At 33.7% G+C, this 20,363-nt stretch overlaps 1 protein-coding gene across 1 annotated transcript in view; it reads right to left on the bottom strand.

The window, feature by feature from the left end:
* The window catches only part of DMD (dystrophin), a 2,084,073-nt gene that overhangs the window by 1,160,100 nt on the left and 903,610 nt on the right, over positions 1 to 20,363 (bottom strand).

The raw sequence follows: 20,363 nt of genomic DNA on the forward strand, positions 1-20,363 counted from the left end.
GAAAATTAGGTATGGGGTAGGCGGGTGGGGTTGGGGGGGTCTACATCTGTGGTTTTCCTATCAAAGGAACCTCTCCTATGCTTTTCTTCCCAAATCCAGATTGAGGTACAAGAGGGACAAAGTGGTTTGGGCCAGTATATATCTTTACATTCAGCACCCTTACCCTCCCAATTCCAGACATCAGATCCCTTCTTTAATGCTAGTTTCCTGTTAAGTTAAGCTTCTAATTAAAGTACTAGATGAGAAAGACTGAGAGTGGAATTCACATTATAATAAGAACTCCAGAAAGCCCACGGGTCTAAGGAGGCACTAGCCTCCTACATCTGCACATTCCTACCTGCCATTCAAGTACTGCGATTGATAGGCATTTGTAGCTTATAGTCCTTCTGTATCTGGCCAATAGCACTTCTTTCCCTACTCCTTGTAAGAGCATGAAATAAATACTATTTGGCACGCAAATTCAAAAAGATAGATGACCTCTGCTCTCTTCTGTCTCTACTATAAGCAACAAAACTCTTGTAATTGAAATTAGTTTTCCAGTAACTTTGTTTTGAATTGATCAACTGCCATCTGCCTGTTGATGGGGTCAGCTGAGGGTTTCAGTGGCAGAGTCTCTAGAGGAACTCTGATGATAAGCATGCTAACACAATCATTTATTACTGCACAGGTTTTATGACAAGACCATCCTCATTTTTGCAGCAATAAAATTAAATGGAATTTAGGATCTCAGACTGAATCCATGTTAAGATGAGTAAAATTATAAGCTAGTCTACACACGCTTTCTTATTAATTTATCAAGTCCAGGATTCTTCTACTCATTTCTAACATAATATAAAAATAATTGCAATTTAGATGTCTCATTTACTTATGACACTGCAAATTCACAGAATTGCACAAATTAGCTTAAATGGAATAATTATAGTTTTTACAAAGTTTGATATTGTGTATATATCTTGACTAAATATATGATACACATTCCTTCATGATGAATAGGATGATACTCTATATGCACTTCTAATTTTACATTTAAGATAATATTAGGATTTTGAGCTAGAGTTTAAAGAGGACATATTTTTAATTCAAATTCTCAATATTTTCATTTCAAACCAACCTTTCCACTAAAAGAAAAATAAATCAGCAGGCATTTGAATATGCAATTTCCATTGACACATTAACTTAGTACTAACTAGTAGAGTTAACACAAGTCAAGCAAATTCACTGTGACTTCCATATATTCTATTAGATGGATGACTGTTCTTGAAATTTTCCATGTTAATAAGTGGTTTTTCTTATTTGCATCAGTTTCTTCACCTCCTGAGGGAAAGATTGTTTTATATTATCTAAAACAAGAATGGTCCTATACTATTTTTCTATAATGGAGCAATTTTACTTTTTATTAATATACATTTTATACCTGTAAATTTTTATAGAATAGTGGTTTTTGTTATTAGTGACAAAGTTGGGTAGAATAGTGGTTTTTGTTATTAGTGACAAAATTGAGTAGTGGTTTATCTCTGTCTTATATGTGTACATATACATGTATGTATGTGTATTTTTGTCTAACCAAGGGGATTATTTTAGAATGATACATACCTTCCAAATATTTTTAAAAATCTGAGTTTCATTTAAAAAATCAGTGTGAGTTCCAAAAGGTTTTAATGTCTGTCCTCATCATTTTCTCTTAAATACTGAGTTCTTTATATCCTCTTTCTGTTTCTTTTTTGACAGGTAGTTTCCCTGATCTTCATTATCTACACTTGAGATGCTCACAGCTATCTTAAATTCATACTGATGACTTCCAAATATAATAATTATGGATTATAGATAGTAAGGGACTTAAGAGTTAAATACAATAGAGGAATAAGACACTAAAAATAAACTCACATTTGACTACTGCCTTAGACTTAACTTCCTGAAACACAGTTTAAAACCCAAGTTTCTGATTCTTTGTTTGTGGCTAATTATATTTTGTTGTACATGCAGGGATATTCCATTAAAATTTATGCCTGACACTAATGTAACATTGTGTGTCAACTATACTCAAATAATTTTTTTAATTGAAATTTATTTAAATAACAATGCTAACCACACAGCTCTGAAGACTGGAGTTCTGTGTCTCAACAAATAAGATTTGCACAGCTATAGGGCGCCTGGGTGGCTTAGTTAAGCATCCAACTTTTGATTTCCACTCAGGTCATGATCTCATGTGTTATGGGACTGAGCTCCAATTTGGACTCTGCGTTCAGTATGGAGTCTGCTTGAAAGATTCTCTCCCTGTACCACTTCACTCACTCTTTCTCTCTCTGAAATAAATAAATAAATCTTAAAAAAAAAGATTTGCACTGGCTACAGTCCTCATCCAGGGCTCTAAGAAAGTAAGCAGCATACTAGCTTCTAATTTGTAAAGCTTTTCACTACTTGACTAAATGTCTGTCATAGATTATTTTATTAAATCTTGATCCATGTCTTCTTTCCCACATAATAAATATTCATCATCATATCAAGAGAAAACCCTTTTCACCCATATTTCAATGGAAATCTCTTTTAGGGGAATGTTAGGTGGCATCTATTTAAATTCAGAAATTTTCAAATAATTTTATTTTTGTATCTGGTTCTAGAAATGCTTTTTGCTTTTTTTTTTCTTCAATGAGGAAGCCATCACTAACTGATTGTAATACCTTTCAAAGAAGCACTAGCCATTGTATTGCACATAGGTCAAGCTCTAGTAATACGTATATTGAAATTATTTTCAAGATTATCATATACAAGCCTTAGAACAATTGGTATCAGTTTATGAAAATAAGTGGACTAACTATACCACAACCTATTCGCTCCATGCTCACACATAGTATAAAGACAATCTCCAGAATATTGAGAAATATTAAAACTATTATGGTCAATGAGAACAATAAAAAAATAGAAAGACATATTCTATCACCTAGAAAAGATCTGAGCGAGAAAAACATTGCAATCTTTGTATGCTAAACTACTGATAAACAAGTAATCTGCTTTCTCTTTTTCTCTTTTGTAAAAAATAAATAAATAAATTAGAATGCCTATAATTTCTAAAATGCCTTCCAGTTACAATTACTGTGAACATTGACTCAGTTGTATTTTGTATATTAAATTGAAAAAGGTTAGTAACCACACATTGGAAATATTTAATGATGATGGATATGTTGGAGGACTTAGTTCCTCCTATCATATCAATACATAGTATCCAGTCATCATAGATAAGAGAAGTTAAGTGGTGCATATCATCTGAATAGGGAAAGCTAAATGATGCTCTGGTGAACTTTTATGAGAAATACAAAAATTGCAGAATAATTCTTTGACACCATTGGGAAACAATCAACTCATTTATTAGAAAATTCAGTGTTACATATTTTGAATAAAGTTGTAGTTGATGCAATAAAATTTAATACAGAAAATGTATCATAAGTTTCATATACAAGAAACAACTAAAATTTAATCAACAGAGTCAGAAATTTGGAGATCTAGTTTACTATCTACTCCTGAAAATATATCATTCCTTTTGACAAAGTCATGCAGTTCTATAATAAACTATATCCAATGAATGACTTTCCATTTCATTTAATAAAAAATCCACAGTTATTAAAAAATCAATATAATTGGAAGTATCACGTTCATTTTTGCCTCTTAATGCATAATCCATGCACTCATATTCAGATTTTGCCTTTTCATCTGAATTTCATTAACTCTGTCTTGAATAATTATCTCCTTCTGAATTCTGTGTACAAATCCTGTCTAACCTTTTAAAAATCAACTTGTTTTGTTAATGTTCTTTACCACCTCATATCATTATAGAAATGCACGCATCATTAGCAAGGAAGTGCTGTAGCCATACTAATTCATTTTATTTCTCTCTGTTCATATTCACTTCTAACAATATATACCCAAAAGAATATACTATCCTCATTTTCTAGAAATGAAAATCAAGAGATGTGGAAGAAAGCCCCAAAGTACTTATTTTTATTAACAAATGGAAAGCTCAAATGATGCTTAAAAGGATTATGATAGGTTAAAACTATGATTTGTAGCACCTAAAGTTGAAGTGAAAATAGTTCTGAGATTTTGAACTATGTACATAGGCATAGAATTCATTCATAAAGTTTTTAATAAACTTTGGTTTCTCTCAAACTTTAGTTATCACATTATTTTTATTACTTAAAATTTGCCTCTTGAAGGGCCACATACTGCACAAGATAGAAGCAATCCTGTTTTGAAACCAATGGTCCATTATATCTAAGTTTTTAGAACAAAATATTTTCTTTCATGATTTAAAGTATTTCTCTCTCATCAATATATGTTTCAAATAGGTTGTGGTTACTGGTCCATTTATGAGTTATGATGTCAAAGAAACTCAAAAAGAAAAATGCACAAAATCCCATACTATGATACATTCCATAAAACATGTATATATTTAACATAAACATGGTATATAAAATATGTCAACATATTCAAAGCCTAACTAAAAAAACCTGACATCTGGACCAAAAAACCCCATAATACAATAATGTAGCCATTTTTTTAATGGAGTAACATTATAGTTAATAAAGACAAAGATGGGCTAAATCTTTAAAATAAAATAAGATTATTTATTAATGATTAAAGTGAACCATGATATGAAAATCTGTTAATGTATATCTGATTATCTTTCCTCAAAAGGGCATTCTTAAATAGTACAGATTATTTAAAATAATAACACAATAGCATGTAAATCCCAAATATGATCACAGGCCTTTTATGGGTTCTGATGGGTCATAAATGACAAGGAAATGTGTAAGAACTTAGGTAGCTGCCTTTCCTACTCTCAAAAGTATTTGGAAAAAGACAATTATGTTTCCTCCTAGGGGTCATTGAAGTAAGAAACACACCTGAGCTATTTTTATTTATTTCTCCTTGATCATTTATATAAATCACAGACCTAAAATGGGAAATCAAAAAATCTAATTTGGGGGGATCCCTGGGTGGCGCAGCGGTTTGGCGCCTGCCTTTGGCCCAGGGCGCGATCCTGGAGACCCGGGATCGAATCCCACGTCGGGCTCCCGGTGCATGGAGCCTGCTTCTCCCTCTGCCTGTGTCTCTGCCTCTCTCTCCCTGTGTGTGACTATCATAAATAAATTAAAAAAAAATTAAAAAATCTAATTTGGTCAAAAAAATACTACATTAACCCACAGATTGAAAGGAAGTGAATGGGTGACGGGCACTGGGTGTTATTCTGTATGTTAGTAAATTGAACACCAATAAAAAATAAATTAAAAAAAATAATAAAAAATTAAAAAAAAATAAAAAAAAATAAAAAAAAGAAAGGAAGAATCAAATAATAAGAGATACAAAAAACAAGAATACAACACAGATGAGATATTTATGGGTTTAGTCTTTCCTCTTTATAGTTTTGGATACCCATAAATGCCAAGACAATACTAGTATTCTGACAGTATTCAGCCTTCCATATGTTTACTTCTGTCACTGGGTAGAAAGATTTTAAATAATCAGCCAAATGAGTCCAAATGGATTGGTTATAGTATTACATAGAGGAAATAGCAATGACAGTTTGCTCTTAAGGTATTTCTACCTCCTTTATGCATCATCTAGAAAATTGTCAATGTGAAGCTGTGTAAGAAAAAAAGGAGAAATTCAATCCTCAAATGATCATTAAGTAATCAACAAACTGTATTAAGCTTATAACTTATCTCTCTTTTGTTCAAAAATAATAAGACCCAAAAAATAATAAAGTAATCAGTGTAAAATAGTGCAGAAAATCATCCTGTATAGCCATATTATTTACTTTCTGAAATAAAATTTTTGGTGCAGGGCAGGTTGTCAGTGAAGGAGGTACGCAGATGAAGCTCTATTTTCCAATCTCTAAGTACATCCTACTTCTAGAAGGCCAGGTATATGTAGTGTCCTGTATAATGGATCTGGCTGCTGGACTTGCTCATTCATCTGTATCATGGTGATTCTTCTCTTCCATACCATCAAATTTACCTAGCTCCTTGGGGCCAAGCTAAATTACCATCTAATTAAACTGATAAACTAAATCTTGATAATGTGTTAATGGCTTATAGTGGTTTAAAGTGTTATCCTCCACAGGATAACATTTGCATTTTAATAAGGATTTTCAATAAATTAACATACATTAGTAACTTGGTAAAATTCTAGTCACTAAGTATGGCCTGTGAGAGAAGTGAAAGAAAAGGGCTTTGGTTTCCACTAAGGAAAGTACCAACATAGATGGCTGACCATTGTAAGAAATCACAAGAAAAGTAACATTTTAGTGTCATAGATAAAGTTATATATCCTAGGTGTCTTACAATGTAAAATAAACATACCAAAGACTCAAGCATAGTGCCTGGCATATAGAAGGTGATCATAAATATTTGCTGAATAAATGAATAAAGAAACTACCAACTCAAAAAGGTAATTTTTAAAACTAGATGTTTGACTAGAATTGCTGGGGTCTACAGTTCTTTTTTTTTTTTTTTGGGGGGGGGTCTACAGTTCTAATATAATTTCCTCTTTGGAATTCTCAGAATTCAAACAGGAATGTTCTCTTCATTTCATAATATAATCTTTATTGGTATAGATTTAAAAGTATTTCTGATTTAACCATGTCACATTTCTCCAATTCAGTGCACACTACCTCATGCTGTTGCACGTGCATGTCTTGGCTTCTCAGTTGTCTGTTATTAAAACTACTATATGTGAACAAAAAGAAGTCATTATTTGGGATACTGTTATACGATACTTTTAGGAGATGTTAATGTTAGCCCCTTCATGAAGCTCCACAATGTCTATTAGTAAATTGAAGTATCGAAAAGTCTTGACGTCAAGAAATCTTTTTAATCCTTGCTAACTTTTCCCAAACTTTATATGTAAAATTTTTAACTTCTCTAACTAGTATATATTTTCTGATAGGAAGCTATTCTGATATATCAGCTTGACAATACCTGGAACAGAAATTTTTCATATATTCACACGTGAAAATGAATACACACACACACACACACACATTTAGTTTAAACCTAACTCTGGGAAACGAACAAGGTGTAGTGGAAGGGGAGGTGGGTGCAGGGTTGGGGTGACTGGGTGAGGGGCACTGAGGGGCGCACTTGACGGGATGAGCACTGGGTGTTATGCTATATGTTGGCAAATCGAACTCCAATAAAATATACAAAAGAAAAGAAAGAAAAGAAAGAAAAGAAAAAAAAGAAAAAAAAGAAAAGAAAAGAGAAGAAAAGAAAATAAAAGAAAATTGGGATGCCTGGGTGGCTCAGTGGTTGAGCATCTGCCTTTAGCTCAGGGTGTGATTCCAGGGTCCCGGGATCGAGTCCCCTATCAGGCTCCCCGCAGGGAGCCTGCTTCTCCCTCTGCCTATGTCTCTGCCTATCTGTGTCTCTCATGAATAAATAAATAAAATCTTTAAAAAAAGAAAATAAAATTAACACAAGAAAAATAGCTTTGGAATTACTTTAAATTCTGCAATTATATGTCATACTTCCATATTATTTTAACTGTGGATCTTCTAGTTTGAATAGATTTTGCAGAACAGACTCAGAATATTAATTTCTATATTACACTTCTCACACTTCAGAAAATATGGCTATTATTTACCTCCACATTATTTAATGTGATAATTACATAGATATTTTTGATTATGCCCGTGCCATAATTTTGTTTTTGAATGAATTTTTTTCTTTATTAAAAAATGTGATAGTGTTAAGTCGGTCAGAGAAAGACAAATACTGTATTATTTCACTTGTCAAATTTAAGAAACAAAACAATCAAGAAAAGGAAGAAAAAAGATAAATAGAGACAAACCAAGAAACAGACTCTTAACTACAGAGAACAAACTGATAGTTACCAGAGGGGAGGTAGATGGGGGGGATGGGGGAAAGTAGGGGATGGGGATTAAAGAGTACAGTTATGATGAAAAAAATAACATGGTAAGAAAAATAAAAATAAAAATGTGACAGTGAATATGCCTATAACTGCACTGTCCAATATGGTAATCCTTAGCTGCATGTTACTATTTAAATTCAAATATAAATTATTTAAAAAGGAAATACAATTAAGATTTTAGTTGCTAATGAGATTAAATTATAACATGTTGTTCAAGTTTTAATAATATAGAAAGTTCATAATGAAAAAGTAAGATCTTTGTAGGTGAAAAATTTTAACACTACCATCTATCAGAAAAAAATAGTATATTTAGACTGACAGCTTTCCTCACAAAGGAAATTTTGACTGGCTACTAAATCCAATTTGAAATGTCAAAAGCTTAAAATTCAATTAACTTGTTATATACATCTGATCGATTTTATTGAACCACTAACATATTTTGTTTTCATATATACAATACCTCAATCTCTAAGTAACCTCATCAACTCCAATGTGAAGTGTTTTAATAAAAACATCTTTGTGAAGTATATGTTATATATGCAGGATTCATCTGTTAAACGTTTATGAATTTATGCACACATATAGGTATATATGTGTGTACTTACAAACAAAATGCAAAAGTTGAAATGATGGGAATATTACCTCATGTACACATGTTTTCTGCCTTCCTCACAGGTGAGTAGACTAAACCTCCAAAATAATCATGACTAACTACTAGAATATAGAAGAATATATGCATCAGAGATTCAGATTATAGAAAAAGAGAGGAAGATGGGAGGCAAAGGTCATGAATTGGTCGTCTTTGAATCTCCAGCACAGTATGAGATGGAAACTATCAACCTGGTGATTTCCAGGTGTGTTTGTGGGGTGATTTGTGGGGGATAATTGATTTAAAAGATCTTTTGACCCAAAAAGGAATCAGTTCCTGCTGGTTTGCTTCATGTAGGAATTACCAGACTGTATGAAATACCCAAAGATAGCCTTAACCCCTACTTCCTATTCATCAGATCAAGATGCTTTCCAACACATACATTTTCTGGGAGTTTCTGGCTTGTTAAGCCTTTTTTCATCAGAAACAAATACGCCCATTTTTTTGTTGCTTCTCAATCAGCACTATATAATGTAATCCACAAACCTGCCCTACATTTATGATAAAAAAAGTCACATCCTTTAATTTAAACACAAAGGAAAGAACAGAGGCCATTTCAGTAGATACAAGGGATTGGAAAAGGGAAACAAATCTGAGTGTCTACACAAGTAATACACTAGAAGAGACAAGAGCTTTAATAAAAATGAAAGGAGAAACTTCAAAAAGATAACACTAGAGCTCAGAAAGTCTGATCCCTGGTTTTAAATAATTTAATAGATGATTTGGAAAAGAGAATGGTCACTGCTAAAAATAAAATGTGGGCTCTTAATGATTAACCAGAGGAAGAACCCCCACAACATAAAGAAAGACAGAATGAAAAGGAAATCCTAAGGAAAAGTCAAGAGACTTGGACGATAGAATCAAGACATATAATATGTAAAGAAAACAAATATCAAAGGAGAAAAGAAAACAGATGAAACAGAATAAATTATTAAAATAACTAGCACAAAATTTTCCTGAGCTAAAAATTTACTGATTTGCTAAAGTTAAAAATGTTATCCAAGTATCAAAAAGGGTAAAGAATAATTAAAGAAACATATTTAGAAACATAATAAATCATATCTTAGTGAAATCTTTGAACTCTGAAGGATGAGGAGGGAGCATCTTACAGAATTGGAGACAAAGAGAACAGATTACATACAAAAATAATGAAATTTGGACTATCATCAGACTTCATATTGGCCACAACAGAAACTAGGACATAGTGGAGGTTGAAGGCAATGAATACTAGACGATAGTGGTCCATAACCTACAGAGATTATTAAAAGAAGAAGAGAGATTCAATAACACTGTTATTATCCAAAGAATCTATCCTCACGTTTGCAAGAGAAAGAACATTTTCAAAATACAAGTATTAGGGGCCCCTGGGTGGCTCAGTTGATAAAGTGTCTGCCTTCAGCTCAGGTTATGATCCCAGGGTCTCGAGATTGAGTCCTGCATCCAGTTCCCTGCTCAGCAGGGTGTCTACTTCTCTCTCTCTCCCTCTCCCTGACACTCCCCATGCTTGTGCTCTTTCTTTCTCAAATAATAAAATCTTCTTAAAAAATAAAAAGTAAAATAAAATACAAATATTAAAAGGGTATACATCCTTATATACTTTTTAGAAGGAAATTTCTCGGGATCCCTGGGTGGCTCAGTGGGTTAGTGCCTGCCTTCCACCCAGGGCGTGGTCCTGGGGTCCCAGGATCGAGTCCCACATCAGGCTCCCTGCGTAGAGCCTGCTTCTCCCTCTGCCCGTCTCTCTGCCTCTCTCTCTCTGTGTCTCTCATGAATAAATAAAATCTTAAAAAAAGAAAAAGAAAATGAAAATTGGGACCCCTTTGGTGGAAGATAATATGTAGCCATATACCCAGGAGGTCTTAAAATTCTTTATTAAAAAAAAAAGAAGGAAATTTCTCAAACATTGCAACCAAATGAAAAATAAAGTATAATAAATATTGTTTTTCCCCCTATTCTTTTAGAAAGAGAGTGCACACACATGTGCACAAGGGTGGGGAGAGGGGCAGAGGGAGAGAGAGAGAATCATAAGCAAGCTCCATGCCCAGCAAGGAGCCCAACTCAGGGCTCAATTTCATGACCCTGAGATCATGACATGAGCCGAAATAGTTGGGGACTTAACCAATTGAGCCACTCAAGCTCTTCTATAATAAAGATTTCTAAATGGGGGAATAAAGAGTACAAAGAAATGGTGATGACCAATAAACTCTGTGAGGGATTTTTCATTACATTTAATAGAACAGCAATACTTTAAGTATAATTTGGGTGATAACATGAGTTTGTGAACTAGGTAAGTTACCCTGTAATGGAAACAATAGTAGTTAGGGACTAAATTGAAAAATTATTGATTTTTAAAGGATTTTATCTTGGCTTGAAAAGGATGTGGTATTGCTGAGGAAATCATACTGGTGGGGAGACTAATGTTCTTACTTTATTTTGGTATAAAAGTACAAAAATAGTAGGGCTAAAGATTGTTAAAAATAAGAATATAAGCACTAGTAAAATGGAAATGCAGAGTGTAACTTCAAAATTACCTGCAGTAAGTGGAGTAGAGTGCAATAAAAATAATGAATTACAGAATTATAGACACGGGAGAGGAGGAAATTAAATTATAGCATAACATATGATAGGAAAAATTTAAACAATTATAGTTGTAAGAATTATTTTAATAATAATGAAGTTAAATTTCCTTATTCAAAAATTAGTGTCAGACTGGATTACAGTACACAACCTATATACAATGTATATACATCTTTATCTGTCTACAAGGAACACATGGGGGATAAAAGGTCACAATGGCATACAATGTAATAATAGGTTATGTGACATCAGGAAAGTAATTTGTAAGAAGTTGGAATCAAATGAAATATAATTCCAGGACAAATGGGTTCAAGAGAACTAGTGATAGTAGTGATAAAAGTCAAAAATTTTACAAAAAAAAATTAACAGTCCTTGTTATGCCTCAACATTTGGCTGCATCCTACATATGTTAAAAATTACTAGAGATAAAAAGAGAATGTAATAAAATACCAGCTATAGTTGGTGGCTCCCATACACCTCTTCCAGAATTGGGTGAATCAAGTAGACCAAGCCAAACAAAAAACAAAACTAAGAATAGAGATCCTTCCTTTTAACCATCAAGCTAACTTTAATCCATTTTGTACACAGTGAAAATGCACATTCTTCTTTCATATTACAAGGACACTAAAAAGGTCATATATCCACAAAAAAATTCAAAAAAGGATAAAAAAGCGATTTCAAGTCATCTTTTCTTATCATAAGCTAATAATCTAGAAATGTAGAAAAATAACGGAATAAACTTTGATTCTTCTAAGGCTGCTAAAAAGGATGCCTCAGATCTATACTCCTTGCCTGGAAAAATGTCCTTATGGACTGTTCTACTTAAAAATCATACATAGAATGAGGCAATATTTTTAAACACAGGAAAGCATATTCATATATAGAATCTTTATGGGTAAGAAGCATAGAATATTGTATGAAAAGTTAATACAAAACTGTAAACATTTATTTCAGAAGGAGTAGAACTGGCAGAAGGAAGAAATGGAGAGTACTAATGTTTTCTTACTATACATAATATTCATTGAACTGTTGTACTATTATTGTATTATATTTAAAATAACCATAGAAGCAAAAAGACTGAGTTTGCAATGGTAAATAAAGTCTGTATATAACCTGATTATAAGTAGTCATGGCTCCCTCCATTTGGCCTTACCCAAACCAGCTGTTTTTACTTCAACCAAAGCTGTTGGAAAGCAGCAGTAGATGTTGGAAAGCATCTACTTTTTTTTTTTTTAGTCTTAATTTCAGTAGAAAAGCACATAGAATTACATGACTCTGCACCTTATGGAAACATAAACTAAGACAAATGCTTAAGAAAGCAGGAGAATGTATTTTGAAAGAATAGTCACGTTATCACTGAAGACAACCCTGATGGCCTTCACAGTGCACCCACTCGACTGAAGAGTCCTGGCAGGGGATGGGCTGATTTTGCCCATGAATAAAAGAGATTAGTTTCAGGTATTTGAGGTTCATGAAGATGAGTAAGTAACCTTAAGAGCAAACAGAAAATTGTGCTGTTATTTAAGGGCACCCGTTGTTAGATTTTGACTCATCTTAAGAGTTCAATGTTATGTATTTATTCATGAATGCATTTATTTATTTAGAGATTTAAGAGAGAGGGTGCGTGGGGGAGAGGAGAGAGGCAGAGGAGAAAGGTGAGAGAGAGAATACCAAGCAGGTTCCACACTCAGCATTGAGCCCCAAGAGGGGCCTGATCAAGACCCCAGCTGAGTCAGAGGCCAAACAGAGTGAGCCCCCTGGGGGCCCCTGAGAGTTTCATTTTAAACAAAAAATTAAATCTAACTATGAGAAAAATACCCCAGCCAAAGCAGTTCTTTGGCTAAGTTTAAAACAATGAATAGGGCAGCCTGGGTGGCTCAGCGGTTTAGCGCCACCTTTAGCCCAGGGCATGATCCTGGAGACCCGGGATGGAGTCCCACGTCAGGCTCCCTGCATGGAGCCTGCTTCTCCCTCTGTCTGTGTCTCTGCCTCTCTCTCTGTCTCTCATGAATGAAAAAAAAAAAAACAGTGAATAAAATGGCAGATTTTTGTTTTGCAGTTTTGAAATGACTTTTCACAAGGCTTCTCCTGTATTCTAAATTGCTTTTGTTAAGCTCAAGAGTTTTCCTATTTTATTGGCCCGACAGATGAAGCTATCTTTATCTAAATACCTTTAATTTGAAGAGGTACTAATAACCTTGAGATAGAATAATGATATTTAAAACATTATATGACCTAATGACCATGAGTTTTAATAACTACCCCCACATTCTATTCTCCCTTAAATATTCACAATTATTTTATATATTTGTAATAAAAAGTATGGAGTTACAAAACAGGACTTTTGGTGGAGAGTAAAGTATAAAAATGAACTGTAAAAAAAGATTTTATTTATATATCTGAGAGACAGAGCACACGAGAAAGCATGAACAGTGGGGGAGGGGCATAGACAGAGGGAGAAGGAAGCCCAGTGTGGGACTCCACAAGACCCCAGGATCGGTACCTGAGTTAAAGGCAGATGCTTGATCCACTGAGCCACCCAGGCACCCTAAAAATGACCATCTTGAGAGTTTAGCAGGCCTTTTATCAAAGGCAAAGTTTATATTTTACAAAGTAAACTTTTGTTTGCAAACAAAAGTTATAAGTATAGACACAGACATACACATGGCATAGATAGATGACAGATATTCAGGTAGTTAGATATTGTGATAGATCAATCAGCTAGCAGCAGTGTTTTGTGATTCAGGAAGCTAATATGCCATATGCCACTATGTGCTACACACTTTTACATTGAGCAGATGAAAGATAAATGCTTTTTTAACCTAATTTTATTGGGGGAATAAACTATTAAAATAATTAAATTATCCATGCTAATTATAAGCCAAATCAAATAAATGATAATAACACACACAATCTCTTCCTCTCCCTCTTTATGTCATGCTGCGCTAAAGAGTTTCTTGAGGCCATGCATCCATATATCCTTATATGAAGCCCTTCTTTTGCTTCATTTCCAGACTGCAGCTATTACTTCATGTTTCTGTCATTTATTCTTTTTCCTTTGCCTTTTGGCCTCTACTGGGAGCAGAACAATAAGATAAATACATTTATTAGCATTATCTCTGTAATCAGAGTGAAATAAAAAAAATCTTCAAAAAAGGACCTGAATAGTGCTCTCATAAAGAAATTTAAGTAAGCTTTGGATTTCATGAACTTCACCAAATTAATTTAGAGAATCCATAGGCCTTTTGTTCTATTCCTTTACTGATTCTTGGCTGTGTCCCAGGTAGTTCATAATGATGTCCATCTGACCTGGGAATGAATGAGGTGCTGTGTGTGTATAGAAACCATTATGTTTAATGTTATTTTTCTAAAATAATATACTTTGCCAAGTTATAAATAACTGTGTAAAATATGATAGACACTGAACTAAACCATTTTCTTCTACCAAAGATTATGCTCAATTCTTTCATAGGGTTTTGTAAGTTTAATGACACCTTGGGCTTAATGTGCTCCACTTTACAATCAAGGTAGTTTCTCCTGAAATAGCTTGTTCTCTGTCAATGTTCCAGAAAATAATTATCACTGTATTTTCCCAAGGCAAGAATTCCAATATAAAATGGAACTGTTGTGCCTAGCACATTTTCAAATTTTAACTCTAAGAAACCATACCATAGTCACATGATCACCTTTAAATTCGTCTTAGATCATATAATTTTAAAAGATAATTAACTGAGGCCTTAACATAACTTCCATTTCTTAAAACTTTTCATAAAAGCAGCTACAAAATAGTGTTTTGTCAAATTAAAAATACTATGTTAATTTTTCACTCCTCAAAACTTTTGAGAATGCCGATTTAATCTACTTACTCTTTGTATCCAAATTGTTCAGAATATAAAAGTTAACTAAACTGGTAAATGTAAAGGCAATGTGTAAATCAGAAAGTATTTGTTATGGCAATTTGTTTGAAAATTAAGGCTATAAGAAAACATATATTCTGCATTTTAATGTAAATGCAGTACATTTTTCCAGTTTTTCCATTTTTCCACTTCATGTTCACAGTTGTCAATATTTATGATAAAGCACAGGAAAGGTAACAATTTTAGTTAAAGCAAGTAATTTATTTCATTTTTTGGATTCCAACTAGCACTGCTAAATGATGCTATTATGGAGTCCATATCTGAAATGAACAAAAAAGGGGTTTAAATCGTGAGGATAAAAATATTTACAAATGAACAAATGCTGTCCTAGCACTTTTATGTAAGTGTACATATTGATAATATATCTGGCAGGTGTTATAATACCCTAATTCCATCCCTTTTACGTATTTGTTCTTGTGTGTGCTTCTCAGGTGACAAAAGAAATTTAGGAAACTTATGCAAGGGATGACACCTGTTGAGCCAGTATTTATTGCCTGGAAGGCCACAAAAAATGAAAGGTAATCATGAGTTTTCGAGCCTTCCTTTCTTCATTCTCAAAATCCCAAGCAACCAACACAGGCCTTTGGCAGGGATGCTGCCTCTTCCTGTGAGTAAGTTTCTCCAAATGGATGGTTCCTAAACTTTGCTTTCATGAGTCAATAAAATACTACCCCAAATGTCAGGGGACCTCACAAAGTTCTCGTCTTTACTTTTTCTAGTAAAGGACACTGTAATGAGGTAATGATAAAAAAGGGACAAATGTAAAGATAGAAGAAAGACTATTTTAATGCTCCCTCCTACCCACTACCAACTGCAGAAAGCCATACTTTTTGAAGAAAGGACAATTCTTGTGTAAATTAGGCTCTACGAAAAGCTCAACACATTTGCTCTTATTTTTTTCCCTTTCCTAAGGACCAGTGAAAGCTTTCAGATGCTGGTACATTGGCACTGGGGCACCAATGTTGTAAGAATACAGAACAAATAACTGAACTGTAGGGAATTCCACAAGAAGATCCATTCTTTCATTTCATCAACACATTTTTACTGAACATCTAGGCAGTGATAGAATATATATATAGAAAAATACTAGTTAACAAGATAAACAAGGCCTCTGACCTTGTAGACCCCGGAGTTCCAATGGTAGAAGACCAATTATAAACAAGTACACAGAGAAACATAATGTTTTCAGATCATGGTAAGAGGTATAAGGAAAATTATCTGGCCAATATTATAGAGCATGATGAAGGAGGTGAAGGGAATGTTGTGAACTAGATGAGACAGGATGTTGAAAGATACATTTGCTCTACATCCTTGCAAGATGAGTGGACACTAGCAGGCAAAGATCCAGAACGTACCAAGAAAAGGAGACAACTGCAAAGACGATGAAGTGGAAGACATTTTTGCAAGTCTGAAGAAGAGGAAGCCATTGTGGCAATACATTAAAGAGGCTGTTTGTCACTAAGGAAGCTAATATATGAAAGAGTCTAGTTCTCTCAAAATGATTTTCCATGTAGGAAGCAGTCAAGTGTATCTATCTGTGAGGTAAGAAACTAATGTTCACAATATTATTCTATTGTTTCACATATACATATCTGTGGATCAGCTAAGTACCAATCACAGTACAGAATCTGAACTCTGTAGAGATCACAAAAGTAGTTATAAACATTATAGATTACTGTATTTGTTAAACAATCCACTTATTTATATACTGCCACTCAAACATTCATTAGCGATGATGGAAAACTATTTGCATAGATCTCTCGGACATCCCCTCCAGTTGATTTATCTTGGAAATAAATACTTACACATTGCTATTTCATTAAACAGCTGAGACTGCATCTAAGTTATGAATTGATCTAGACATGTTACATCTGTACATATATGGACTCTTGGTTTTCATTTTATCCATATAACTTTTATCCATGGACTACTCAGCACTAAATGTATATTTCCTATGCTTTAAATGTACTAAAATAGCCTTTTAAATCTTTAAGAATCACTCATGATTATAGTATATGGTATTAAATCTGAGGATGCAATCCCCTTGGATTTTCAATCAGTTTTTTAGTAGATAGCTATTACTTATTGAGTACTACACTCATAAGATTAAATAAATAAAAGGGTAAAATTATGGAATTCTTTAAAGAAAACTATGTTGCATAATGAAGTTTCTGTGAATAAATCCATTTGTATTATTTAAAATAAAACTACATTCCAAATACATTTTAAGATTTCAAAAGTCATTCACTCATGAAAGAGAGCAGAAGAAATACCAGATAACTTAGCAAACTTGAAGACACTGTAACTGTTTATTTCATGAAAATCAAACGTAGGAAAGCTATACACTTGAATTAATTTTATTCATCTGTTCTAAGAATATGTTGCATACAATGAGAGTCTTAAGTAATCAGTGAAGAATCAGAATGATTCACAGATGGTGTAAGTGATTTAATTATTTTTAACCAGTTGTTTCAGGCATGCTCAGAAGGATATTGCCAACCCCACTGCAGAAGCCATCTGAGCTCCCTTCCAGCTGGTGTTCCATATTTTGAAAGCAAATTTAGATTGCAGAAAATTACACTTTTTATTGTTATGTTGCAAACGGAGGTCAAATTGCTGTGTATAAATTCTCGTACTTTTTCCCCCCTTCATTGTATGAGTTATATTTATCAAATATCACGTCTTTTGTATGATTGCCATGGAATCGCCAATGTTATTTTATGTTTTGTGTTGTCTGGCACATAGGAGGCACTAGATAAATGTTTATTAAATGAAAGAAATGCCAATTCAATGTATCCAAAATAAAACTTGGGTTTCTTTACAGACTCCCAGTAAGTGTATGGAATTCTGATTTCTCTGCATCTTTATAATTATTAGAAGGTTCTCATTAAAAGCAAATAAAAAAGAAAAGAAACCAATGTAACAAAACAATGCCCTTCCGCCAAAGAGACAGTATCAACAAATTTTTTTGTTAGTTTAATAAGCAAAACTATACCCTGATGTTGGAACTCCTTGCCCTTAATTTTATGGGAGCTCAGGCAAGTTGCTTGACAAATTTTCATTTGTTGAGGTTGTTTTTAAGGATTAGAGATACTCTTTGTAAAACTTCAGTGCTGCATACCTCTAGTATGTAAGATACCTGTGTTATGTCTCAACAAAAGAACTGATATTCAAAATTATTTTCTATTAGACCCAGAAAAGATAAATTTTGCTTAATGTTCTTATTCACAATGAGAAGTGGAAAACTGTTACAAAATAGTTCTACCAAAAGTAATCATTTTTCAAGTATTGTCAATCGAAGGAAGACAGTATTTATTTTAGTGAAAGAAGTTACTCTGAATCCAAAAATGAGTTATATTTATTCTAAATTTACTGACAAAATTACATAATAAAACTATACACATCAATAATGCATCAGATTCAATATTGTGTTTATACCTAATATTTATGAAAAATATATTAATATGCTAACCATCAATATTTCCTGAAGATTGTGTTACATTTACTTTTGATAGAAAAATTTGATACAGTACATTACTATAAGAAAGGCAACTTTATTTATATATTTGACATGAGAATGACTGTAGTCATTCATTACAGCTTTAAATCAAAAGATGAACCTACCTACAAAATTATGTAATATCACCATAATCTAACTATACAATAACTGTGTATTAATATAAGCAGGGAATCTTGCTTAACACATTTATATTAGTATTTTTAATTTATTGTACTATTTACATCCATTCAATTGAGGTAATATTTCTGAGTTACTATATTGTATGAAATTCATTTATCAAGTGGTGAATTAATTTAAACTTATAAGAATATTAAATTGCAATTGACATCTTATATAGAGTAAGGGCTTTGGACTAGAAAGATTCAGAAAAACCAAGGTCCTGTGTTAATATATTTGCTTATTTTCTTTAGCCAATTCAAGTAACGTTCATAAACCCCAGTATCCAATTCGGATTATTTATTTTATTTCAATAGTTTATTTATTTATTTTTTCTCTCTGGACTTCAGAAATTTTATACTCTTTTTTATTGGCTTAATGGTTACTCTAAAACTATTAACATGCACAAAAAATTTGGTCTCTTTCTGAGCAGAGTAATTTTATTCATCATTAATTCAACAAATGTATATTTTTTTAAAGATTTTTTATTTATTTGTGAGAGACACAGAGAGAGAGAGAGAGGCAGAGACACAGGCAGAGGGAGAAGCAGACCTCCTGCAGGAAGCCCGATATGGGACTCTATCCCAGGTCTCCAGGATCACGCCCTGGGCTGAAGGCGGCGCTAAATTGCTGAGCCACCCTGGTTGCCCAACAAATGTATATCGTGTACCTATTACTTGCTAATCATTGTTTCTGGTTCTGAGGACACAGCAGTGGGGGGGAAAAAAAGAGAAAATTCATGCATTTTTGGAGCTTTCACTCTCCAGAGAGAGATAGATAATAAGATGAAGAACGGAAACATTTTTAACTTTCCTGGTGGTGCATTTTGTATAGAAAATGAAGTGGGGAAGTGGTCGAGCAAGTGTGTGTGTTTCACTCAGAACACTTTCAAATCAAGACTTGAAGGCAGATACGGAGGGGCCTGTGCAGATGTCTGGGGGAAGAGTGTTCTATGTGTAAGGAACACAATGTTGAGGGAGCATGCCAGACATGTTCCCGGAAGAGTGAAAAGGCCAATGTTGGTGGAGTACAGTGAACAAGACATAAAGTATTAAGAAATAAGGCCTGAGAGGGAATAAGGAGTCAGGCCATATATCCCTTGAAATTAATATACGGATTGTCGATTTCATTTGAAAATAGATGGGACTCCACTGGAGCATTCCGAGTAGATAAATACAACCCTGATTTATATTTTCAAGTGATGTGTCCGTTCACTGTGTTGAGAATGAGTAAAGGAAAACAAAGGTAGATTTTGACCTGAAACTGAAATGGCAGTGTTGTCACTATGACAACACTATAGTTCAGGGGAGAAGAACAGTCTGGTTTATAAAAATGTAGAAGTCATGTAGTTGTATCTGACATTAAAATTACAAGACAAGATGAAAAGAACAAAGCAGGGAGTATAAATAGAAAAGGGAAAATGAGGGGCACCTGGGTGGCTCAGTCACTTGAGCGTCTGCCTTCAGTTGAGCGTCTGCCTTCAGCTTAGGTCATGATCTCAGGATCATGGGATCCAGTCCCACATCTGGCTCCCAGTGTGAAGGGGAGCCTGCTTCTCAACCTCTATTCCTCCTCTGTCCCTCCACCCTGCTCATGCTCAGTCTCTCCCTCAAATAAA

The sequence above is a fragment of the Canis lupus genome, chromosome X (assembly GCF_011100685.1).
Source record: "Canis lupus familiaris isolate Mischka breed German Shepherd chromosome X, alternate assembly UU_Cfam_GSD_1.0, whole genome shotgun sequence".
Classification (NCBI taxonomy): domain Eukaryota; kingdom Metazoa; phylum Chordata; class Mammalia; order Carnivora; family Canidae; genus Canis; species Canis lupus.